We start from the raw sequence: 27919 nt of genomic DNA, 5'->3' as shown, positions 1-27919 counted from the left end.
CACTGCTACCCCTCTGATACTTGACTCCATTCCAACAGTGGCTAAGGAGGATATTAAACAGCAGCTGCTAAAGTTAGGTATCTTTAAATCAGCGCGTCTGGATAACTTGCATACAACACTTTTAAAGAGCTTGCTGATGAGGTCTCTGGACCATTAATGTTGGTTTTTAACAAGTCTTGGAAATGCCAGAGAACTGGAAGAAAACTAATATTGTGCCAATATTTTAAAAGGGTAAATGGGATGGCCCAAGTAATTATCCCGGGATAATTTTTCTTAGTTCAATCCCAGGAAAAATAATGGAATGGCCATACAAGACTTGATGGTGTCAACATTTTTTACTGTTTAATTACAAATGCTGCCTATTCCCTAGATCCACTCATTTCCTTTCATTTAGTTAATTTTGTTATATCAGTTTTCTTCTCTTCAGGAGGACAGTGGGACAGTTCCACATCTCAGTTAAAGAGAGTTTACTCCTGGTCTCAGTGGGAGCAGGATGTGGCCCAGGATCAGTGTCTCTACCACAGAAACCCCCAATTTTAGTGCTGAATATAGCTGTGGCCTACTCTCCGTTACATTTCAGTGGAGTTAATTCCTCAGTTAATTCCTTCATTGGTGGTATTTTAGATTTACACCATTTAGATATAGTATAACTGAGGACAAAATTTGGCCCTATGTTTTTCACATGAAAAATACTACATAATGCATTATCTGTTTGTGGGTTTTTTAATGAAACAAAATAGTTTAAAAATAGGTTTAATGAATAATCAAGAGGGTTTTGGTCTATTCCCATGGGGTGAAATTCACTTCACTGTCATAAGCATACTTATGTGAGTGAAGTGTGGGATCATGAAGATTGGAAACAAAAGCTGTCCCAGCAATTCTGGCCCAGGATGTAAGGCTGCAACACACTCTACAACCACTACAGCACCTTACAGGGTGGGATAGGGGTCTCTGCCCATTGCCAAGATATTACAAACACTGAGTCTGAAGTTGCATAATCAAAAATGTCAATCCACACACCCCCGAGAATGCCCTTCATGTGGCACCAGTCCAAAGAGTCCTCTCTGTAGGCTGTCCACCCAAGCAGGACCACGGTCATGAAATATAAAGCTTTTACCAGAATGGATTTCATCACCAATAAATTGTGGTGGGAGGGATTTATGCATGTACTTTAACTTCATTGGGCATGTAGAAGAGAGCATGAAGTATTACTTTTATTTTTACATATCTGTTTTTAAAACCGATAGTGTCTTATGAGTACTTATCTGACAAAAGGGTTTCTCTGTTTAGAGATATTGGGCCCAAATCAGAGCTGGTGTAATCAAATTGTCATTGATGAGGCAGGCTAATTATGGTTGGTTCTCTCTTCTTATTAAATAGGCATTAAAATAACATGTTAACCCCATTCCTTACCACCTAGTAAATGGCCAGTTTGCTGGTACAGATTCAGAGCCATCACTCACATTCTGTAACATCTTTTATGTGACTAATATACAAGCAGTAATGGGTTTATTCATTCAAACAGCAAGAGATGACTCTTTTCCTCCTGTTCATTTTGCCCTCTGGTTTGTTTCTTACCTGCAATTCTAATTCCATTCCTGCATATATGAAAAAAAGAAAGTTGGAAAATTTAAATGTGTGTCATTCACTCATGAACCACATTCTCAGTATGAGCTTTGACTACCTAAAAAAAAAAAAAAAAAGGCCTCTGTAGCTTCAAAAACAGATTTTGTCATCTCTTTGGGTTTTTAAGTTAGAACCTGCTTTTGTTTGGTGCTGATTCGATGCCTAGTAGCATCTGAATTTTGTGATCTTCATTTTTGTATCCATGACAACATGACGGTGTATGTTTAATTAGTTCAAGATTTTTGTAAAAGCAATTTTCTTTTATTTTCGGGCAGTCTGAGCTATGATAACTGTAAGCATGTTTATGATGCGAGTGAGGCTTAGCTGAAGTGTGCCAAGAGTTCTAGTCAAGCAGATGGTGACCCCTGATTGAACTTGCCCTCTCATTCAATTATTCAGCTGTATTTAATTTTCCTCAGTGTGGCGTGGATGCAAAGTTATGGTAGTTCCTCTAGGTGGAGCTAAAGACCACTTTTCAAACTACCATATGACATTCAAACCTGTTTTCCGAAATGTTAAAGCATATTTTTAGTTAGGAGGCTGATTATTAGGGGGATTATGAATTTTAGCCTTTGAACAATATTTTCAGTTTAATATCAGATTACGTGGGGATAAAAAAAGGAAAATTTGGGTCAAATTGTACATGAATTGGTTAAAAAAAACCCCTAAGTAATCTGCATTTTAGTGAAATAGTGGATAGATTTTAGGTTTAATATTGGCCCAAATAATTATTTTGAATTCTTCACTTATTATGTAGTTAGATCTCTATTTATATCTGTACATATTATTATGTTTTCATTTTGAAGAAAGTTCCTAATTAATTTTGCATACAATATCTAGTAGTGGCTTTCAGATATTAATGCTTATTTGCTCCAGTTTAAAAACTCTGCATGACATAAAACACACAACTTTTTTTTAATTTATATTATTGCCATGTATTGCATGACACTACTGGGTGTACATTTTATTGTGGACTAAACTCCTGGCATATTAAATATTAGAATCTTAATTTTCATGTATTAAAAACTGAATCTTTTTTTTGCATAAAGCCAACAAACTCCTTTAAAAAGAGTTTTAAAAATGGTTAAGGGCCTTGGTCTTGTATTCTTTACTGAAGCAAATTCTAACACTTAAATCAACAGGAATTTTGTTCAAGTAAGAATGGTTGGATCAAGCCCATGCTATTTTCTCTATACAAGAGATTTTGCTTTCCACGTCCTTATGAATAAAAGAGATTAACTATAATATGTATTGTACATAGTTGACCATGATAGTCCACATGAAAAATAGATGTGATATTGATACATTCCATAAATAGGTGTTTCTTTGGATTAAATATAAATAGTGGGGCAATTTTCAGGCAGTTTTTGCATGGAGATATGTGTAGAATAAGTGCTTTTAACTGTGTGCTTAATTTACCCAAACAGCATGATTGCATGTGCAAATTAGGCAATTGCATGCACAGATTACCGTATTAGACATTTGTGTGTGCAATTACTTTATTTGCATGTACAATCAGAGTAAGTCGGCTATATCCATCACTGTGTCAGATCAGTTTTACACAATTGTGACTCCATTGATTTCAGTGGAGTTACACTATAACAAAACTGGAATAACACAGCAGGGAATCAGGCCCAATGTGTGCACCAATTAAGAGCATGCTTGTAGGGAAAGATTGGCTAAAAGCCTGGTTCATAATGTATAATGTTTCTATTATTTCTGTTTTCAAACCAGATAATTTTATTACTTGAAATCCAGTTATAATTTTGATGTCTAACTACAGAACATTTGATCAAATACTGTTTATGACAAGTACACTGGAAATACTTAGAAGCTCTTGTTCGTGTTAATTTGAGAAATTTGATCATGGATTAAACCTTCCTTAAATCTCGTATATTTATAGTAGGATATTTGTTTATAATTATGTAATTTCTAAATGAGAAACAGGAAAATAGTTTTTACAATATTTATATCATTATAAATCCACCCTTTACATCACTTTCATGGCACATGTGAGATGAACATGCCGTAATTATATTATGTATTGTTTTTTTTCTGTTTGGGTCATCTTGTGGGTTCATTTTCAAATTGTGGTGACTGATATAAAATATTTAATGCTCTGTACAAAAATAAGGATGAAAGCTGCAATAATTAAAAAACAACTTCGTACAAGGTACCATATATCATGTAGTATATTTTCACTTCTTTGGTGACATGCTGTTTGTCAGCCAAATGGTGTCCCATAAAGCCCTATGGACATATGCCATAATATTTCCTTGCATTCCATTTGCATCAAACTTGCCAGTTGGAAACAGTATGATCCCTAAGTGCCCATTATGTCCAATGCAGCACTCAAGGGTTTAAGGTAGCATTTACTGATGCAAGCAATCACAAATATATTTAGCTAAATATTGTATATTAATTTTTCCCTCTTTCTTGATCTGTTTTATTCTGTTTAACATTCTGTACCCCCTGCACCCTCAATTTCTTCAGGAGTAGAAGGCACTTGGTGTAACTTAGTGCTGGATTTGGCCCATTATTATTGTTGTTATTATGGTAGCACAAAATGGCTCAGCTGAAACTGGGGCCCTATTATGTTGTGACAGCAAAAACCACCTATGAAGATCTCTGTTGAAGAGCTTATAATCTCTTTATTTGTGACATAACTACTGTACAGAGCACTCCTGAAAGCAGGTGAAGTATTCAGCAGGTTTGTATGCTGAATTAGAAGAATTGATGCATGTTAATATCTATGTTTTTGAATGTGGAAGTCTGTCTCAAAGTTTCCGATTGTTCACTGTTCCCCCTCTTACATTTGGGGGCTGGTGCTATATCTGACCCTGTTGCTCCTTTATTTCAGTTCCTAGTTAGTAGGTCGCTCCTGAGAAGTTACAGTGCAAAACTTCCTGTAAAGCTGTTGCTGTTATGTGGTAAACCACTGTCATCCCAAAGGTAAAAAAATACACCTTTGCAACATGCTCTTTAGTGTCCTAGGAAATGGGAGACCTCCGGAGATGCTCCCTAAGCCCAAGTCGTTCATATGTGATAGCACAGAACACGGTTGCTATGCAGCTGAGCTGAGCAGCAGGGTTCATATTCTGTCTGTTAGATTGTTAAACCAAGCAGTTCGCCTCTTTGGATAAAACTGCAAGAGGAAAAAGGCAGGGCAAATTGTAGAACACGTGTTGTCTATATAGTACGTGTGATTTAAAAAAATCAGAGCTGTTTTAGACCTAGTTCATTAAATGTATGCTATTCATTTTTACATTATTGGGCAATGTAGCACTGTATTCTATGACTTTTTTATCCCCATGAGAATGGAAAAGGAAAGTGACAAACAGCAAAGGCACAATGTTTTTTTCAAAATATGATTTTTAATATGTCAAAATTGTATTGTGAATTGTTCTGGTCACATATTTACTGCCAAAAGGAGCTGCTTATGATATTAATTTTAATTTGTTTTTCTTTTTTTAAAAGCTATGAGTACGTCAGCTTTTAGTTTAGGAGGTCTGTATCCTTAAAAATAAATAAGGTAGCTGAACAGCATATTCTTTGGTATCGAAATGCTAGCCTGTGGCGTACTACACAACCACAAAGAAATCTCGAGCTAACTTTCCTCCCTTTTTATTAATAATTCCCTAAATCAGTGAGGAATCCTTAAAAAGTTCCCTTCAATTTCACTCTTCCATTTTTCTCAGCTCCTGCATTTACTCACACTGGCTCATTTCCAACCATATACTACACATTTGTGTAGATCTGTGAATATAATTTCTAGTGTGTAAGCTGTCCATAGCCAACTCATAGAGACCCTTCTTTTTTTTTTCTTTTTTGCTAGCTTAGTTTTTTTTCCTGAAGGTGGCAGTGAAAGAAAAAAAATAACTCCCCTTGAAGATTTAGGAATTTTATTACAAAACAGATGGACAAGTACTGTATTTTACCCATTTCCCCTTGTGCCCATGAGCGCTGACAATGAAAACTACAGCTCCTATAAAGTGCTGATCAAATTGTGAAAAGGTGGCCTTTCCCAGCAGCCTGGCACAATCTAGCATTATCCTAGCTTATAAATAAACGGATGGGCTGAGCCACTTCGTTTTTTTTTCTTAGTCCTTACCAAGATAATTGAGGATCATAATGGTGGGAAAGGACTGCAGTCATCATTCGCTGCCTGTCAGGTATCAGTACTCATCTTCATGTCATCCGTCACCATTGAACCACTCTGTCATCTTTCCTCAGCCTTCAGCGCCGCTCCTTCTCATCGTGTTCATTATCTCCAGCTCAGACCAATTCCCCCTCCCCCAGCCCCTGTAAATGCATCTTTGTGCGACTCTCAGTCTTCTGATTATGAATCGATGATCATGTGGTGTAAGAGAGATAGATGGCTTTTAGTTCCATCTTGTCTTCTCTAATTGTAAAATATTAGTTACATTAGACTGTGTCTTTTGATTAATGGAACTTATTTGGAGTGGCCTCTCCCAGCCCTCCCCCTTCCAAAGTCCTCCACTGACTTTTGAGAATTGAGTGATTTCACTTAAAGCAGACAAATAGGCCCTTCAGCAAGGCGATAGCTAAGCTCTAATATTGTGGGCAAAGCCAGCTCACAGAGACAGAGTTGTGTGGGTTTTTTTAAGGAAAGGCTTCAACTCTGGCTAGACAAATACAGCCCGTTTATTAATACACCTACAGCGCTGCTATTTTGCAAATCCAGCAATTCTCATAAAGCTGCAAAACAGGATGTAAGGCTGAATGTATTTGAAATTAAATTAATCTCAGAAATTAAAAGCATCCTCACATTCAGTTTGGATGAAACAGGTCAGTACAGAACTTTGATGTATTAATGCTAGCATGAAATGTTATCTTAATACTCCCTTTTAGACTTACAGGACATGTCATCAACCAAAACGTTTCTTCCCTGTACATCTGACGCTGTGAGACATTCGTCCTTTAATACAGAATTTATCTTATTTGGCACTATTTACCTAAACATGGTCTGTTGATAAAGTCCTTGCAGTACAAATGGAAAGGCAGTTGACTAAATCCCTTATTATAAATAATCACTGTCTATCTTTCAGTGTAAATTCAAGGACATGTTCACTTTCAACCTATCAGTTCAATTAGAAAAGGTCTATTCACTGTCGATGTCTATATCTTATGGAAATAGAAAAGTACAGTTAATAAACAAATCAAACTATTTTAAAAAATAGCACGGTGGATTATGAATTCTAGCGACCATACTGATGGGGACACTGTCAGGATACATGCCCTACACAAATACATGTAAACAATTTTATCTCAATTTTTATATTGTACTTGCAGGATTTAAATCTGACCCTTACCTCTTTTATTTAGCCATATCTTTAGCATTATTCCTGAAGATAACTGCTATGTATCTTCTAGGTATTAGACTTCAAAGAATGATTTTATGATGTGCATAAAATGCTAGTCTAGCTTTATTTGATTTACTTATTTGTTTTAAAGAATATAAAAATTAGTTCAGGGTTGGAAATTTGCTAACACATTGCAGTGTAGAAAATAGATTATGGATGCAATTTCTGCCTACAAAAGAGGAAATTGTGAGTGAAAGTTGAAAGTGCTAGCCATGTTTCCAGTTCTCATGATTTTATCTTGAGTCTTATGATAGTTGGTGTTTTCTGTAAAGCTCCAGTGTCTGGAGCCATGTGATTATATGAGAATCTCTGTCTTTCTCTCTCCATTCATTTTTAAATTAGTAAGTTTCTAGCCTTCATGGTTGTGAAAAATACTTGAAGATGTGAAGCCACAAGGCTGAAAAAAAAGAGAGGGAAATGCCACATTTATTATTTGTTAAATATCTCATGTTTTTAAGCCAATCTAATTATTGTGGGAGGCTTGATTCATGATTTTAAAATGTTTAGGGTTGGGAAGACTCCATATTTGGGGCCAGCTTCTGTTTTTGGTTATTCCCATGTAACCCCATTGAAATTAATTAATGGCATTGAACACATTTAACTGAGAGCAGAATTTGGTCCTTGATACTTTTACTTTATATTTACCAACAAAACCTAGGGACAGCGAGTATGTTTAATGACATACTCCAATTTAACTCCAAATAAGTTGGGTTAACTTCACATTCAATGAAGAATATTTTGTGGTTTATTGTTTTTTTAAGTACAGTTAAAACTTGTGCTCATCTGGCTGACTGGGCATGTTTGTATGTTTCTTTGTTCTGGGTAGCATAGCAATAGATATGGATCATATTATACCTTGAAGTCAATAGGATTGTATGGGTTTAAGTGAGGACAAATATTTGGCCCGTTTATGAGTTTTATATACACAGTCTTTTTATAAAGTGAATTTGATCTGTGCACTTATGAACTCTTCACTAATGTATCCCAGTTTGCTTGAAGGCCACAGTCCTGCAATTGATTTCTCGTGAGTAGACCCATCCACCCCAAAAAAGCTCCATGGAATTCAGTTGGTCTGTGCATAATGGCATGGGTCCAATTCTCTGCAGTAGGTTGCAGGATTAGAGCCTAAATGTTTTTCGTTATTAGCAAACATTGGAACCATGGCATGGACTTTTTGTTATTCTTGAAATGCATTCATACCATACAGTAGATCAAACTTATGCAGAGATCCAGGTTTGTCTGAATGAAACTTTTACTACAAACTGTAGTAAACACCTATATGAAAAAAAATATGACCATGTGTGTATGAAAACCTCAATAATTTGGTAGGTTGAAATTTTATTTTGACTCCTTTAGTGAATGTCTAGTCCTGCATACATCTACATGATTTCTCTAAACTGTGGAGTAAGTTAGCAAAAAAAGATTTTTCCAAGGTGGAGACCGGAGTTGAGTGAGGAAACTTGCCTCCCTAGACTAAATCAAAATACCCTATTCAAAATAAGCCTGGCTTCATCAAGTGCTATTAGCTCCTTGCTTCTATGGATATTAAATTTACTCTCAAATTTGTTGTAGGAAATTTGCACCCCAGAAAAACAAAACACTTTGGCTCACATCCTGGGCTCTGCTCTGGTGATCCAAAGTAACCCAAAAAGCTTGCTTACCTGGCCACCTGAGCTCCCCGCCCCTGCTGATGAGAACTTGTCAGAGTAGCTCCTAAACTACACCCTCCTGATCTCTCCTTCATCACTGAGAGCAAAGGCATGGTTGGGCATCCTCCATTGGACACTGGCTACCAGTGCAATTTATAGCAATGTTTAGGTAGGCTGTTTTAATATGCCCCATGGGACCAGCTGGCACAGAGCTCGCTGAGGACAAGAGGAGGACATAGGACATTTTTGCAGGCCGTCACCCTAAGGTGTGCTGAGTGCTTCTTACCCGCAACTTGGGAGCTGGTGGCCCTTTATTCTTAAATTACAGTACAAGAGAACAAAAGACTGCATCTCTCATCTAGATTCAAGGGCTGTTTTCCAGTTCCATTGTAATTGTTTTAGAAGATATGTACAAAATAGGTAGCAACAAAAAGTTGTTGCTATTTGATGGTTGTTCATTGGCCTGTGTGAAATGAGTTTAGTGGTTTCTGTCCCAGTCCCAGGGGACAAGTGTTGACATTTAAAAAAAACACCATCATAATTAACATTAACTAGCATCTTTGTTGGCAGCATCAGCTGCAAGACCCATGCCTTAGTGGACATAGAGATTAAACTATGCCTTCCACCCCTGCACTTCTAGAGGGGCTTCTTTTAGGTTAGGATAAGGAGACATTACCAGAGCAGGATAGGGAGGCTTCTCTTGCCATTTCCTGCACTGTATCTGTTCTGTGGAAAAAAAGAGAAGACTTCAGTCTTCAGGCCTATCAATGTGTCACCTTTCATGAGCGAGCAATTCCAAATGGAAAAACCAACAAACCAACAACAGTAGTACGAAAAGAAAAGATATGGTGCTAGGCTTCATGTGGCAAGGTTCTGGGCAAAATGTTATGGCTCTGTTGTGAATCTTTGTAAACAAAGGTTAAACTTGATTCAGCAAGGAACTTAAGCACATGTGTAATTTTAAGCACATATGTAGTCCCATTGAAGTCAGTGAGATTACTCATATGCTTAAGGTTACAAAAGTACTGAAGTACCTTGCTGGATCGCGGCCTTAATGCTTGATCTTTAATAGTAGTGGCTTCACTGTGACACTCTTTGTGAAATGTAGATAAGAAGTAAAAGGTATATTTTTTTCTCAGTGTGTCTCCATAACACTCATTTATGGTAATGGAATCCATTGGCACATCAAAAGTTAATTATACTGTACTGCCCCCTCTAACTCCAACTCTTTGAAGAAAACATGCCCAAAGAAAATTATTTTATTTTTGTTTTCCAACATCTATTTTAAATGGATTTTGACATAGATGGCAAAAGAGTGGGCACGTTAAAAAAGCCCAGAGTAAATAGGTCTCTGTATCTGCTAATTCAGAGCAAACCTAAATAACATTATATTACGGAAAAAGAACAGGAATACTTGTGGCACCTTAGAGACTAACAAATTTGTTAGTCTCTAAGGTGCCACAAGTACTCCTGTTCTTTTTGCGGATACAGACTAACACGGCTGCTACTCTGAAACCTGACATTATATTAAGGGAATCTGCAGAAAAATACAAAATATGGAAAAAACAAAGCATGAAAAATTTTGAGGGAAATTTCCATCTAATTCATAGGAAAATTCTCCCTCTTTGCTAAAATAAAGTGGAGAGCTTTGCCTGCTGATACAGACATCACCAATTGGGCATATGGGACTAGTTGTGTGTTTGTATCGGGAAGAAAATAAATTATAAAGTGTTTGCTGAAGCTTTTAGAGTTTATAAACTAAGGACCAAACCATACATCCAGATATCCTGGGTGTGTTCGAAATCCAAATCTGATCTGAATTTATCAAATGGTCTTTATGGTTGTAGCTGGATGAACCAAAACTCCATGTCCCAAACTTTAGCCGTCTGAATCTGAAATTTGTGTCTTGAGCCTTGTGTCTTGAGACTATAATATACACCCAAATTACCAAAGGATATTGAGTTTTGTCTGGGAACTTTGTAGCTCTGAGGTACTCTTTCACGAGATTACATTATCAAAAGGGCATTGGCATGATGATGCATTTTGTATGAAGTATCATTATGGTTGGTTAAGACAGGTAAGAAAAATGTAATATTTATTTTTTAATTGTGAGGAGATCAATTTACCATTTTAAATCAAACTGTCATTAGGGATTTAGTCTATCAGAGCACAGTGAAAACCTTCAAATAATTTTCTAAAGGCAGATTCTGCCTTCAGTTTCCTGCCTACTCCTGCTGAGGCCAATTGGAGTTGCAGAGGAATATCTGAAAGCAGAATTTGACCCTCAGGACCAAATTTCCCAAATGGCCATTCTTTGAGACTGTCTTTTGATTAACAAACCATTTGCAGTAGACTAGGACCAGAGAGGCAATATATACCACACTGCTCAAATCTGTGGCCAAATATTCTACCGAGACCTAGTTAATAAAAATCAACTTGCTCCAATACTCACTGAGAAATACCTCAACTGTTAGCAATCAATTGAGACTGAATTTAAAAAAAAATACAAAAGGACATCAAAGAGGTTCTCATTCCCAGTCTATTGCTCTATTTAAGGGTCCTATAATTCGGTGAGGTTGTGTGCTAAATAATTTGTAAGCCTTCAGAACATGCAGGTTATTGTTTGTGGACAGATGGTGCATCACATTTTATTGCTTATTCCTTCTGTGGTTTCTCATATGTGGGACTGATGTGCATTCTGAAGTCTTTGTTTCCTTGCTAAAGTCTCTAATCTAAAACAGGCAATCAAGCAAACAGACAGTGCTTCAGAAAGCATAATCATAGTTTTAAAGGGAAAAAAATTTCAGCTGCAGTTAGGAAGCAGATGTGTTCCCTGAAAATGCAAAAGGTTATCAGAAGTATTAAAATAGGACAAATACATAAAATTAGGAAGCACCTAAAGGAACAGTTATTTTATTTTAATAATTCAGAGTAGGTGTGTCATTTCCTTGAATACCTGCTTTGTGTTTCACTGTCTTTGGTACTGGTACAACGAAAGCCTTAAGAGACTGGCTTTTGCTTTCACCTTTCCTCTTGAGATTGGCAGTCTTTGTCTTTTACAGGCAAGTAGCAGCCTTGTTGTGATCTTGGAGCCACTGCTGCCCTTAAGAGTTAAATCATGTTGATATACAGGAAGGAAGTGAAATAGACTAACTCTACTCTTTTCTTCCTACGGATTTTTCTTTTTATTCTGAAGATAGAATTACTGTTTGTAAGCATCTGAAAGTCATTAGTGGCTCTGCAGTCTGTCAGGTGCCGACGCAAAAAACTGCTGAAACTGAACGGGTTCCTGTGCAGAGTGCTGGGAATTTGTCATGTGCTGATGAGCAGTTATAATAATATATGAGCAAATCACAAGCATTCTGCAAATTAATCAAATTTTTTTCCTTCTCCCTTGTCTCTGGGAGAGTGGCTTTGCCGGCAGACGTAGGTGAAGCAGTTTTACTCACAGATGGTAGCTCTGGCATCAGATGGAATTTATATAACAGTAATTCTGATTTCCTGCCAAAGTAGCACTGAAAACACCAGGGAGATTGTACAAGACAAGTCATGTGGTTTTGCTGAGGTTGTTGTGGGAAGTTTAAGGGGGGAAATCTCAAAATTTTCCTCTTTGCATTTATTGTTATAGCCTGAAGGGCCAGAAATTGTACGCCATTCTGCCATAGGCGAAATCCAACACATCTTTTTTTATGAATTGTGCTGAAAGAGTGCTTCACAGCTGTTGAAACTGCTGGCAGGGAGAGAACTACATGATTCCTTCTCCTTTCTCTTTCCTTACAAGGATTAAAGGAGGGAAGGTTCAAAAGGTTGTTGCACTACATGTTAAAGTGAGGCAGGGTCTCCCTTTCCAGGAAGCAATGCCATGTTCACTTACTTTATACTCCCTTCGGTATAACAAAATAGAAAAGGGGATTTTATTTCAAATATTGAATTAAATGTAAAGGCAAAGAATTCTCCTCTTAATAACCAGATTTTTTTGAAAGAGGTTATTCAAATTGATTAAAATTAGTATTTGTGCAGACCTTGATGTTTCCAGTTTGAGAAGTAAGAAAACATATATGCACATTTTATGTATTTTTATCGATAAAGGGTAAATGAGTGAGCACATATGTATTATGCAGCATGTGTTTGAACTGGAGACAATGGCCTAATTCTGATCTCGCTCACATCAGCATAAATCAGCTAAAGTTGCACCTTTGCTTTTTTTTAAAAAAAATCAGTGTGAGAACAGAATCAGGCTCTATATCTTTTGAATGATATTATGCTTTTTTAACAATAATCAGTGTTCACTAAACATATTATTTTTATAATGGCAAATTGAGTAACACCTGGAGCATAGCAGGAATGTTGTGTGAACTTAAAATAAAAAAAAAAAGGGAGAGTAGAATGGGAGAACTTTCAGGGAATGTTTTTAATAAAGAGGTGAATTCTTTCTGCAGTAGGAAAAATGATAAAAAGATGGCGTATCAGCTACATTATGCAACAAAGTAATGCTGCTGTGTTTTTATAATGTAAGGCACTGCCCATTTGTTTTGGTTTACGTGACTGCAGTGAAATAAGTGGATTAGACTGAAACTTTAGCATGCTTCACTGCAGCTGGTTGCAGACATCTGTCATTCCTCAGCCATACATTCTGGATCATGCCAAGAAGAAAAAGCAAAGTCTGACACCTTTCATTTTAGAGATCCTTTATAGAAAAGAGAACCGGGAGGGAAGCGGGCAGGGGGAAAGAGAGCATTTCCTTTGTGACTTAATAGAAAGACACTTTTTCTGTGACATCATCAATAGTACTTTCCAAAGAGAAAGATCCTGAAAAGTTCATGCTCAATTTATCCTTTTCAGTCTTTTAATTTTTACTGTTCAAGCTACTGATTTGTTCAACTGGATATGATAAAAAATGGTGTGTGTGTGTGTGTGTGTGTGTGTGTGTGTGTGTGTGTGTGTGTGTGTAAAATATATATTAAAGATAGAGGCATATATATCCGCCTAATCTAGATATACATAATATACCTAGTGAGATATAAGTTATATTGTGTAATCACTCACAAAGGTACTCATATTAATTCAGTGCAACAACAATGATGGAATGTAATGCCATTGCATTGTTGATAGCAAGATGTTCTGCAAACTACACACACATAACCCCATAAATAGATAGTAGTAATGTTTTTAGTAGAATGATAAGTAGGTAGTGAGTTATCTCCAGATAATCTGAAATATTAGCTTTTAGTGTGCTGGATATTTATTTACTTAAGGTGTTTTGTTTTTCCGGAGACTCTTTTCTAACATGTCGCTGTAGATAGAGAATCATCAGTTAAATGAAAGTTGTAATGTGACAAAGTTACATTTACATTACCTAACTTACATAACTAAGCAACAACTACAATTAAAGAAGAACATGTTCATCTTAAGTGACATCTTGGATGTAGAAAACACTTAGTACATTTTAAAGCCTCCTTTCTGCAAGTGCTCCAGAACGTGCTTACCTTTAAGCATGTGACTAATCCCATTGTTTAACTGCATACTTAAGTGATTTGTTGAATCTGGGCCTACAGGAGAAATTCCTAATCTTTACCTGGATACACACACAGAGCCAGATCCTCACCTGATGTGAATTTGCATGACTTTGTTGATAAAATGAGTGAGGATCTGGCCCTTTGAAAGTTGTGATTGAGATTTTTGTTTTACTGCCACTCCACCAAATAAAATAAACAAATTCAAGACAGTGGCAACAGTGATAGAGAAAGCACTACTATATTTATGAATAATTAAGTCCTTTGAATCAGTGGTTACCCATATTAGTTTTGGGTTGTTCTACACATTTGAAATGTTGATGAAATAATGATACAAGCTTTAGGACACAAAGCCTTATGTATCTGAATGATCAGGTTTACTGAGGTCAATAGGACTACTTACAGGAAAAAAAGTTACCCATATGCTCACGTGTTCCCAACACCAGACCCTCAGGGGATATGAACTGACTTTGTTCAATTGTTTACGAGGTGTAAATACTGAAAAGGGAGAAAATTGTTAGGATGGTCTAAAGGAGGTGGGTGTTCAACTAGCAATAAAACTGAACTAAGAAGAAGAGCTGAATATTAGGGGAAATGTAACAGTGATATTTAACATATTAGACTGGAATAATTTCCCAGGGGGAATATCTTCATTGCTTCATATATTAAAACGGGACTGAACATAGGATGTAAGAATATACTGGCAGGAAAACAAGATCACTGATTAGGTCTTTTCCAGTAGTAACTTCCATAATTCTGTAATCTCTGTTTCTACAGTCCCATATCCCCAAAGTGCAGGGTTTATCCTGGAAACCCTCACTTAACTGAACATAGTGCTTCATGCTCAAAGCTAAATATCCCTTGAAAGATTAAAAGTGCATTGGGCTACTGAAAGCACTTGAGGGAGCAGGAGGTTGACATTTCTCATGAAAGAGCTAGCAGGAGAACTTGAGATAGTTTGGTCAAGAGTTTAATAGTGGAGAAGTGTGTTTCCTCAGAACTGAATACCAGTGATATGATTAGTAGATGAAATGTAAAAGAAGTGGTAGAACAAGTAAAACAATAGATTGGGTTAAACATGAGTTGACTCGTCTTCACACACAGAAGGGGTAGGAGTGTACTACCTAAGCTTGTATCTTGCAAGGTACAGTCTGTATTGATCAGTTATTTATATTAAACAACAAAATGGTATCTAACTGTGAGACCACATCTCTCCTTGGCCACACTTCCTTAGCTGCAATCTGCCCCAGACACTCAAACCGTAGTGATAGAAAGAAAGGGGATGTGTTAGCAGTGTATAATCTATCTTTGACTTTGGAATTCACTCCCACCCTTTGTCTGAATTAGCCAGAACCTACAGATCTTTAGGGACAGTGAATTGCCCATCTATTCCTTCTGGCCTTTGGTGAAAGAGAAAATTATTGTGAGAGTGGTGACATGGGGAAGGAATGAAAGGTTATATTTTTTGCCTGGCCACTGTGGGAATTATAAATTTTCACAACAGTTGCCTTTCTAAATTTTGTCCAGGATAGCTTACCACCTAGTACCCTTAATAAGAACTCTTTGATCTATTTGTGTATATAAACCAAAATGAATAAATTTGAACATCTATTTAAATGTAATTAAATCTACCAAAGCATTGGACAATCAGAATTACGGCTGACATTCCAGGCTCAGCGAATGACATAATTCCCACTAACTTCATTTGGGGTACTCTCGGGCATTTTGCTCTTAACTCACACTGTTGTATCAAAAAAAATGGCGTGCTATTGTGCACAAAAATGTTGCATTACACCAGATATATAGAGAATTTGGCAGGCAATTTAAAATACTTAAGTCTTTGTTTTATGAAGTCCCGAGTATTTATTTGGGGAGAATGTGTTGTGTTGTGCTGTGTGCAATGTGTCATACAATGTTCAATACATATTTGAAAGAAACTGTAGAGAGATGAGAACATACTCCCACCTGTAGAAAAATATTTTATACCAAATAATAACTATTCTTTTCCCAAGCTGAATGTACCAGTTTCTTCCACAAGAGATGATTTTATATCGATTTCTATTCTTAAATCAGACATTCCTGTTTTTAAAATCTTACTCTGTGAAAAAAATTATTTTTTATAGTCAGGTGATCTTTTCAGGGAATATGAAATACAGTCAGCATTTAACCACGGGCAATTTAATCTAGCTATTTCTGGAATTTAGATTACTCAACACAGTATACAAACTCCTCTATCTTAATGCATCCATTTTCAAATAATAAATATTTATATTTTTATTACCATCATCAATAGATAACATGTTAATGAAGGTAAAAATGGTAAAATTAGAGATGTTTCTTCTCATGTTTGATGATTGATTTGAAAGCATAAATATGAAGGAAAATGATAGAATTTGCTAATTGTTTCTGTTTATTAAGAGTGACTTCACATCCACGTGACGGTTAGCTTCTGTCTGACACTGATTTGAAATTAATAGACATCAGGTTTATAACATTCAAAAGGAAGTACTTCTTCATTGCCAGGGGATGTTGTGAAGGCCAAAATTCTAACTGCGTCAAAAAAGAATTAGATAAGTTTATGGAGGATAGGTCTATCAGTGGCTATAAACCAAGATGGTCAGGGATGCAACCCCATGTATTAAGCCTCTGACTTCCAAGTGCTGGGAACGGACCAAAGTGGAGGGATCACTCAATAATTGCCCTGTTCTGTTCATTTCCTCTGAAGCATCTGGCACTGGCCCTGGTCAGAAGACAGGATACTGGGCTAGATGGACCATTAGTCTAACCTAGTATGGCCATTCTTACATTGTTATGATTTACTTCTGGCTGTTTTACATATGGAGTTGTTTACTTTGTTTTTCTTCTTTTGGTTTCCATGGCCCACCAGTGTCACAACTGTTTTTCTGCATATAAAAGCCAGGGCCAGCATTAGGGGGTGAAAGTAAAATTGAACTCTTACCGGTATGGGGGCCGACTCCGGTCTCCAGCCCACAGAAGGGGCAGGGCCTCAGGCAGAAGGGGCAGGGCTGGGGGGTCAGTATTCCCCAGCCAGCCCATCTACACTGCCTGGCCCGTGCAACCCGTGGCTCCAGCGGTGATTTAAAGGGTCCGGGGCTCCGGCCACTGCTGCAGTAGCAGCAGCGGCGGCCAGAGCCCTGGGCCCTTTTAAATTGCCAGCCCCAAGGCAGCTGCTCCTCTTGCCTGTCGGTGGCCTGGGGAGGGGGGGCAATGATGTTCTTTAAGCAGGGTCCTTTGCCGCGGCACTGCTTTAAAGTCAGCTGTACGGGCCGGCACCAGCGGCCACTTTTAACCGGTACGCCATACCAGCCAGTACCACCTTACTTTCACCCCTGGGGGTAACCAGCACGGCAACTGACTGGGGCCCCATGTCACAATGTTCCCCACATAGCTAAGTTGCTCAGCCTTTGGCTTCAGTCCCAGGTGTAGGACTGGGAGCCCTGGGCTTCAGCCCCACACTGGAAGGCTTCAGCTTTCTGCCCTGGGCCCCAGCAAGTCTAACACTGGCCCTGCTTGGCAGCCCCCCTGAAATCTGCTCGTGGCCCCCTAGGGGCCCTGGACCGCCGGTTGAGAATCATTGACCTAAGGTACACATTGAATTGTTGCTTTAAATTCCATTTTTGTAACATAGCTTGTTTCTTTTAATGGTGCAATGAAAGGAATTCAGCGTTAACATTAGCACTTTCCTGGGTTCTTTAGGCTTATATTATACCTTTAAGATTATTAAATAGTGAACTGAAATGCTTTTCAGAAGTACTAAACTCTGTTTAAGATTCCAAATCATGAATAGACTGCACCTTTATTTGGATTTTGAGGGAGCCAAGTAGGTACCTGAGAGTATAATTTGGTCCATCATGTAGATTTTAACATTACAAATACATTTAAAAAACTAATAATGAATTTTGTTTTCTTACTTTGCTTGTTTCCCCTGCTACAACCAATGACAACGTTACCATCTTTGAGAGCCTGAGGCTATACATTTTTATGCTTTTACTCAAGTGAGTAGGCCCATTAGGCCATTTTCTTAGCTTCAGGCACAAGTGAGGAAGTGACACAAAGGTGCTCTTTGTGCCCTTCCCCAAATCTTGGGGTCACGTGAAACATTTCCCTGTGCAGGGGAGATCCTTCAGTAGTTGCTAACCTGACACTAAGACTATTCTGCACTCTGTAGGCATGCAGATCTATACTTCCAGGCTTAGGCTCCAAACCTGGAAAGCATCTTTCCTCAGGAGAGTGCTTAAGCACATCAGTGAGACTTAAGCATGTGGTTAAACACTGTCTGAATCATGTCTTTAGTGTGCCTCCCATCATCGGTAGTCTCTCTGGCTGTTCTTAAGAGTGTTTGCAGAATCAAGCCCTATAGTAACACAGGAAATTCAGCTTGAGTAGTGTCTGAGATGTCATCAAGCATTGCAGGTAAAGCACAGAACCCCGAGCTCCAGTCATGACAGGTGAAAACTTTTCCAATCATTCCTAAAATTCATTTGTTTGTACTTCTTTGTCTACACTTGTATTCTGTCAATTGTTTAGAATATCAGATAGTTCTCTTAATTTAAAAAGCTTGTCTGTTCAACATTACATTTACATTGAATTTAATTTCTTTGTTGTAATTTAATAAATGAAAAATCATTTCATGGTATGTTGTTATTTACCCAAAAGAGTTGGGTAAATAATAACATTCCATGAGTTGTTCCAGGGCCTGTGTGTGGTTAAATATATATTCAGAAATTTTGGAAAACTTTTATTGCATGTATCAATCTGATTGTAGCAGTTCTAATCTGTCTGGTATTCAGGGAGTTTTATAAATGTATAGTGTGAGACCAATAAAGTGGAATGGTTCAGTCAGAGCCATTATTGTCTATTGGACAAATACATGTATTCAGCTTTTATCCATCCATATTATTATGCACACAATTGGAATGGCTGCTTTAGAGCCATTTTGGTCTATTGGGTAATACAGACCGTATTTAGGATGTTTGCTGTGAATAGTAAAAATCTTTATGAATATTTGTGGGTAAAAAAATGGAATGCACAAGAGTAGTAGCCAATTTTTAAATGAAAATATTGTTCCCTTTTCAAACTTTTGTTTGCATACTATACTGCTGTCACCTTAAAATGGTAGCAGGCATTTGGTTCTCCTGAAACACCAAACTGTGAGAGCCATGAAGGTGCATTACGCAATTACTTCCAAGCTGATGGTCACAGGGATTGCCAGGGAGTCATTCAGAAAGGTTGTCCTTTCAGGCAGAAAGCATATGGCCACCATTTTGGAATTGTTCCTTCTGATGGTAAATGCCCATGGGTTCATTTAAATCACGATTCTACCTCTGATATGGATTTTCATGGGAAACAAAGATTTAAAAGCAGCAGTTGTTGGTAGAAATGATTTTTAAGTTGGTGGCAAGAAGAACCTACATTTGGGCTGGACAGGAGCATGTTCTAAGTTTGTTTGTTTCCTTGATGTGTTTTCTTGGCATCTGGTCAAATACGCTTCTGAACATTAAAAACCTTTCTCTATATGCCTCTACTGGTGCTTGCTACCTCCCGCTTGAAATTCTAACTGTACCTAAATGGGAATCAGTAAGTTCCTTTATTTGCTCCTAGCAACTGTAGAGCACATTTCCAGTTGGAAATCTAACTATATCAACAGCAAACAGAGCAAATTATGGTCCAGTCCATTTCAACAATTCCCTTTTGACATCTATCCATGGGTACTCCATTAGCAGAGTATCCAAGTGTCCCCACTTTTTAATGGATATCATCACAACACTACTGTGAGGTAGGGCAGTGCTGAAATCCCCATTTCACAAATAGGGAACTGAGGCACAGAGAGACTAAGTAACTTGGTCAAGGAATTGCCAATTAGCAGGGAATTGAACACAGGTCTCTGGAGTCTTAGTATCCTAATAAGTGGACCATCCTTCTTCTTCTCGTAGAGGAAAATTAAAGTAGACTTTACAAATACAAAAAGAGCATGACATGTCTTCCATTGTCATGACTCAAAAAACTTAAAGTGACCTAATAAGGTGGTCATCTGTAAGAGGTGATGGGACTTATTGTCAAGTTTCACCAAAAAACATGCACTTACAGTAAAGAAGAAACTTGAAATTAACTTATCATAACACATGGTAATAATGTTACAATGTTTCAGAACCATCGGCCACCTAATGAAAAACACTCAGAGCATTCTGTCATATGAACATTGTCATTTTTGCATTTTAAGGGAACAAATGTCATATCTAGTAAACATTTTTCTCAGGATTTAATTATAATTTATAGTACATTGCACAGCATTTGTTTTCCATTCATCATTATATTTTTCTTCATCCTTTTCTCTACATTTATAAGTAAAATTGTGTATATGCAGTTGTCTCTCTTTCCCTGAGTGTGTATATGTACACGTATGCAATATAATAAAAAGTAGTGTAGTGGGGACAACAGACGGCTTGTGCGTATGATGTATTATTGGCATTTTTCTTTCAAATTACTGATTTCTTGTTGCTTTGGGAGAAAGCCATGATTTTGCTGCTATTAGTACTCTCTTAACAATCTGGAATAAATTCCTGATCTTATCCATGTGACTAATCCAATGCCCATTTTAACATTTTAATGCAAACCCTTACATATGTGCCTGTAATACCACAAAATAAGATGTTTCTTTGTGGAAAATTTTCTAGAATTTGGATGCCAATCAAATATTTTTAGGAGTGGAGAATAAATGCAGTTTCACCATGTAAATGATTTTTTTCAATGAAAAATACTTCAGCATTCATCTCTTTTTCTCTCACTCTCCTGTTTGTGTGAATCTTAAATAATAGATCCATATCGAAGTTGGTAAATTAGCAACTATCAACAATGTACAGTCAGTAACCTGATTATACTGATATTGAGGTTTTTATGTGCGACAGTGGCACAGTTTGATTTTTAAAGATATACCAATGCAAAATGGGTTTGGCAAACAACCCACTGACAAACCCTCAGTTCCAGCTGTAGACATCGTTGCCCCTATATGGTCATAAAAACCTACTTTGAGATCTGTGCCTTTCTCAAAACCTGCATTTTCAAATTCCATTCCGTTGATGCACCATGTTGGGCTGCATCAGTCATGCCATGTTATGAAACCTAACACAATGTGACTGATGCAGGCTGACATGACATGTCACAAAGCAACATATCAGATCATAAATTTGAAACAAAACAAAACAAACATTTTTTTTCTCAAAGTCTAAATTAACAAAGCAACATATTTGTTTAAAAGGCAGAAGAATCTAAAGGGTTGGAATTTTTTCTTTATATTTGCTAGTTCTATTTCAAAACCAGAATGTTCATCCTGTCCAAGCTCTGTATTCTTTCCAGGGCAGACGCACAAACTGAGTCCTACGCCCAAAACCTCAAGGTATTTAAATGCCTAACTCTCATTGAAATCAATTTCAATGGGAGTTAGACACCTAAATACCTTTGAGGATCTTGGCCTTAGTGCTTTCTCCACTTCTAAGTTTGGACCTACAAGGTTCCGAGTGCTGTCAACTCCCATTGGCCTCAGTGGGTGTTGAGGGTACTTGTCATCTCTCAGGGGCACTCTGCATCTTCCACAACTGCTTCCCGACACCATTACTCCAATTATAGTCTATCCTTCCTGTTTTTCTTTTGTAGCTCCATCGCTTTACAATCTCTGCTCTCAGTCCACAGGGTTGAAAGGTTTTCAGACACTGAAGTGCAAGCAATGTAGTCAGGGCCGGCTCTAACTTTTCTGCCACCCCAAGCAAAAAAAAGAGCGCCGCCCTCCATAGCGCCGCCATAACACACACCCTCAGCACTGCGCCGTCACCCCCCCCCCCGAACGCCCCCCCCCCGAACCCCCCCCCGCCCCCCCCCGGAGTGCCGCGCCCCCGACCCCCCGGCCCTCCGCACAGCGCCGCCGAACCCCCCCCCCCCGCAGAGCACCGTGCTGCCAAGCCCCCTAGCCCCCCACAGAGTGCTGCGCAGCCGAACACCCCGCCCCCCATGAAACGCCGCCAAACACCCCCACTGCCGAACCCCGCTCCCGAACCCGCCAGCCAAGCGCCGCGCTGCCAAACCCCACGCCGCCACACACACCTCCAGCCGAGCGCCACGCCGCCAAACACCCCCACCGCCGAGCTGCGCTGCCGAACACACACACACCCCCGCAGAGCGCCCCGCTGCGCCACCACACACCCCCGCGGAGCGCCGCTGCCGAATCAGCGCCCCCAGCCACCAAAACAAAAACAACCCACCCCACCCCCAGCGCTGCTCGAACGAATCAAAAAAAAAAAAAAAAAAACCCCTGAGTCCCCCCCCCCCTTCCACCTCCAAGATTGGCCGCCCCTTACCAGGTGCCGCTCCAAGCACGTGCTTGGTTGGCTGGTGCCTGGAGCCGGCCCTGAATGTAGTGTGCTTCTCTACTGCCAGGTTGTTTGAGTTTTAAGCAATATAGTGTCCTCCCACTCCTCCTTCATATCTGAGAAGGATGCTCCATAATTTGCTCTCCATGCTGGCCTGCCTCTAACCTGATTCTCCCACACTGCAACACAATGCATTACACATTATCTTCTGAACCATCAGGCAGGGTTCTTTTTCTTAAAGGGCTTTCAAATAATTTTATTGGAAGATATAGAAAAGGTAGAATACATATGACCTATAACTTGCAAAGAAAGAACCCACCAACCACCACTAGATAAAACATTATAAATTTATTGCCAACTTATCTAGGAAGGGTTATTTTAAGAACCTGCTGCCCACAACAAATTTTGAGCCTGTAATTAATGGATGGGTTACCCAAGAGAAATAGGCATTTTCCTTTGTCCCTTAGTTACAAGCAAATTGCAGATATTGTTATCTTTGCAAGTAAGAATAATCTCTGGTTTTTGTACTACTTCTGCTGTAAACAATGTTCCTCTTGCTTTCCTTTGACCCTCACTCTGTATACATATTTATATATTATTCATACTGGATTAAAAATGAATGTGCTCTTTACCACAGTTGTACTGTATTGTGACAATACAAATTAACTTATTGTGTACTTACTTTTCATATGGCAGTGATGTGAAATTTTGATGGCCTCAAAAAGTAAGCAATAGAAAAAAGACAACGTTGAACAGAATCCATTTAGGTGCATTTTATATGGTCATATTTGTTAAATTTTGTTGAATTAATAAATTATGTTCCTCATATACAGTTGCACAGTTTTGAACCTTTTGTGATACTGAATGGAATGAGGGGTTTTTTTTACAAATATTAAGGGCTGTTTTACTCCTTGCTTTGTGAATTCTTTGTTTAAATGTTACTTTAATGGATCAGTGTATGAATTGGAATTACTATTTTTAATGATCAGTACTTATGGTCAAGCTAATACCCCAAAGAACTGATAAATGACATCACATTTTGTAGGCATGGCTAGTGTGTTGTTTGTTATTCATGTTGCCTATACTTCCTATTATAAGACCCTGTTTGCAGTTGCTTATAACTTGCCAAACCTTTTAACCATTTGAGCTGAATTCCTCCATTCTAGGTGTCTGCTTCAGGTGGAATATTTTGGAAAATTTCAACCAAACCAGTTCAGCCATTTCTGAGAGCAAGGCTAAGGAAAATACATTGTTTTGCCAAAAATGGTGACCTTTTTTTTGAAAAGCTCTGGGCCCCCTCTTGCTTTGGTGCAGGGATTTGAAATTTGGCAGTGGGTGGCGTTTGTATCAGGGACATGCCTTTTGCTGTCCTGTGCAAATCTGCCCTAATTTGACAACGTTCTACACTTTTTAAAAATCATGATTTGCACATGCTCAGCAGAGACTTCTTAGATTTCAGCAGTTAAGTTCTGCAAAAGATTCCGGCCACACTGTGCATGCTCCCACCCAGAAAGTCAGATCTGTTTTACAACCTTGTGCATATGCATTATGATACAGTCTTTAATTACATGATCACATAATTTTTTTTCCACAAGACCCCTGCCTCATTCAATGCACAGGTTGGAGCTGCTTTGGGGATGAATCAGGGTTGAATAAGAGGCTGTTGTCTGTAGGACTCCGGCCTCATTTGTTGCAGAAGTTGGAAGGTATATGGTGAATGCAAAAGATTCACAAAGGATTGCAGGAGGAGATGGGGTGGTCTCATGGTTAAGGCAGTTGATTGCTGCCTTGGAGGAACTAGATTCTATCCCTGCCGGTGCCACAGAGCTCCTGTATCATTCTAGGCAAGTCGCTTAAACCAGTTTTCTCAACAAATTATTGCTAATTGGGTGTCTGACATGAGACATTGGGGTCTGGTTTGCAGAAGCGCTGCACACTCATCGCCACAACTGAAGTCAAAGGAAGCTGTACTCTGAACATGTGAAGCGCTATATAATGCTAAGGACTATGAAAAGTAAGGTCTTAGATGTCTCAAATTGGACACCCAAAATTAGTTGATACTTTTGACCTTAATCTCTTTGTGCCTCAATTCCCCATCTGTAAAATGAGAATACAACCACCCCCTCAATTCACAGGGGTGTTGTGATTCATTCATATTTGTGATACACTCAGATACTGTCGTGATGAGCACCATAGAAAAGCCAATGAGAAAATTAATAATTCAGTCTTCAGAGCAGGGATTGAAAAGTGTGCCATGAATGAGGCCTATGGCTGGACATTGAGCAGTGAAGATAAAACGAAATATTGAATAGCTGCTCATTAAGTGAGCACCATCCCTTCTGTGCACTGAATGAGGCAGAGTTCCTGTGGAAAAAATAGTCTGTGATCATGTTGTTAAAGACTGTATTGTAATGCAGACACACAAGGGGGCTGAATTAAGGTTGCAAAGGCAACATTAATTCTGGCATTTCCCAACTTTTTGACTGCTTGACTTTGCAACCTTAATAATGTTCATTTAACATAGGGCTTTTTGTGTGTGTTTGTAATATACAAACTGAAGTTTGCAGAAATATAATTTGGTATCTGTTTGCAATGGTTTAAATCAGTTAAAATGTAATGGATGGATGAATAGAAGTATGTTAGGGGAAAGAAAGGTAACTTTCTCTTAACAGGAGGTAAAGAAACTGGTAACACTGTTCTACGTTGGTCTGATCCAAAGCCCACTGAAGACAATTTAAAGGCTCTCATTGACTTTAATGGGTTTTGGATGAGGCCCCCATTATGACAGTATTAGTCTACGCAATTTTAAGTGTTCTTATATGAAACCTTTGCAGACACTAGACTGTTTATACCAAATTAGCTTTAATAATATATAGAGACTTCATTATACTGATGTTTTCACTTGTATTTACAGCTACTATATATCCTAAAATATAAAATCACTACAACGCAGTAATGGCTAATTTATTCACTATAGGAAGAATTTGTTTTACATGCATTTTGTGACAAACATTTTGTCAGTGAATAAATTCCAGTGGTCCTTTTAATCAGATAGGATGACCTCATTTCCATAAAGGAATCTGACAACAGGCACATAGTGTAGTCTTATGGTGATATCAAGGAATTTGGTGTCAGGAGATATGCATTTGATTGTTGACTGCAAAGACTTCCCATGTGACCTTGGGCAAGTCACTTAATCTCTCTGTAAATTAGTTTCCTCATCTGTAACAGAGAGTAATAATACTTACCCACCTCTCTATAAGCTTTGAGATCCTGAGATGGAAGGTACTCTGTGTGTGTGTGTGTGTGTGTGTGTGTGTGTGTGTGTGTGTGTGTGTGTAGATAGATAAAAATATCAATATATATATTGATATTTTTATCTATCTATCTATCAACATATTACTTATCATCAGCAAATAAAGGATCCAGGATTTTCACTATAAGTTCTGCCTTCAGTTTAAAATACGCATGCTGTGATCCTCAGCATAAACCACCAGATGAACAAACAAAGGAATTTTTAAAATCAAAACTACAAATACCCTTGCCAGGATAAAATAGACCAAACTCAGACATTATTACTGAGGTCTCTTTCCAAGGTGCTATGTTTCCTTCTATGAACTGAAGGGATAATTGTGAAATGGAATGATTTTATTGGACCTTTCTTCTGAGTTTTAAAACCTACCTTAGAATTTCCAAAACAATGCAAATCATATTTTCAGTGAATCTCCTTCTTTATACCCATTCAGTTTTACACCCATTTTCTGTGCACAAAAGTGGATTGTGGAAGAATATAACTGATACTTTCAAACTTATTGTGAGTTCAGTTATGGACGTATAACCCTTTGGATTTAAGGGACTGATCCTGAAATGCATGGAATAGGTCTTGTAATCTCTTCCTTGACCTCTGTTTCTAGTCCTCCTGCTGAAATTCCTCTGTGAAATTCCTGACCCATTCTATAACTACTTATTCCTAATTTTATTCATTATGTTCCCGATTACTTTTTCCAAGATGAAATTTTCCTTGGAAATTTTCCCTTGTTAAGACTAATATACAATTAGTCTTATTGGGTTTCATCTCTTTTCCCTGAGTACCTTGTCTGGAAGGCTTCCCTTCATCTCCCTGTCTGAGGCACAGGAGAACCTTGAGACTTAGGTAGAAACCAACTTACTGTGTCCTGTGGATCCATTTAGGCAAATGTAAATATTCTGTATTCTGGAGCAGGACCCTGTTCTAACATAACTGACATCAATTCATTGATGATGGGCAGGCTTCTCCTCCATACACAAATGTCGTATCCCTGCTTGAAGAAACATGCCCATAGGTCTCTGTTCTGGGTACAACACTTCGCTCCTCCTGAGGAGCAGCTACAATCTTGTGTGTGGACTCAGTCTTCAGGTGCTAATTCCCACTTTTTCCATTAAAAATAGTGGGTTGTTTTAGGGGCCCAAGCACTCTAGATCAGCTGATGACATCTCTTACATGGAGTGAGTTTTCCTGACAACACACCATCCAGAACACCACCAGTGTAATCCCGGTGTCACTTCAGACCTCTTTCTCTAATGGGAATAACGTCTAACCAGGCTACACATCTTCCACTTACTTATGTAAAACTAACTTGATAACACCTAAATGATGATTGGCCACAGCTCACCTGCCTGTGACGTTTCTCGAGCTAAGCACTCTTGGCCCCTTCCCACATTGTGTGCACTGCAGTGCTTTCACACCTACAGTACTTTACTACTACTCCTTCTGCTTCATAGGTAGTATATAGTATAGAAACAGGAGATGGGAAAAAGTGCTCTTCTAATGTGGATATTGGATATTGTTTTTCACTTGTCCTGGATTTATGTAGATGGTCTGGCACATTTATTTATTCATTTATTTGAGCAAATTAAAGCAAGCTAAGCGCATTTGACCTCAGATGGTCCTGGTTTAAGTTAATTTGAGAGACAAAGCTCATAAAGTTCCAGTAAAACACATCAACAACTTCCCAGCATAGGTTGAAATGTGATTGCTGAAACATAACCTCCAATACCAGATACAGCACCAAGATTCTAAGTCACAATAATATGAAAAATAATGTAAAGCACATTGCAAGACTGACTAAAAAGAGCTGTGTTTCATTCATGCCTTTTTTTCAGTCACTATTTCAAACACAAGCATACATTAGGTTCTGTGCAGTAACATTCCTTTTCTAATCTAGTTTTGGATATTTTATTTTTAAGTTAGCTATAGTTTTGAGCCTCCATCCAGCAAACACTCATGCACCTGCATAACGTTACTCACATGAGTAGTCCCACTGCAGTGAAGTTACACATATGTGTAAGTATTTGCAGGCTTGAGGGCTTGCTTATCTCAATCCATT

The 27919-nt window shown here is 38.3% G+C and overlaps 1 protein-coding gene across 5 annotated transcripts in view; it reads left to right on the top strand.

The window, feature by feature from the left end:
* ZNF536 (zinc finger protein 536) overlaps window positions 1-27919 on the top strand; it is a 417852-nt gene that overhangs the window by 384755 nt on the left and 5178 nt on the right. The gene's annotated exons all lie outside the window — the stretch shown is intronic.

The sequence above is a fragment of the Trachemys scripta genome, chromosome 13 (assembly GCF_013100865.1).
Source record: "Trachemys scripta elegans isolate TJP31775 chromosome 13, CAS_Tse_1.0, whole genome shotgun sequence".
Lineage (NCBI taxonomy): Eukaryota > Metazoa > Chordata > Testudines > Emydidae > Trachemys > Trachemys scripta.
Note: the sequence above shows the minus strand (reverse complement) of the source record. Positions and strands in the feature narration are given on the sequence as shown.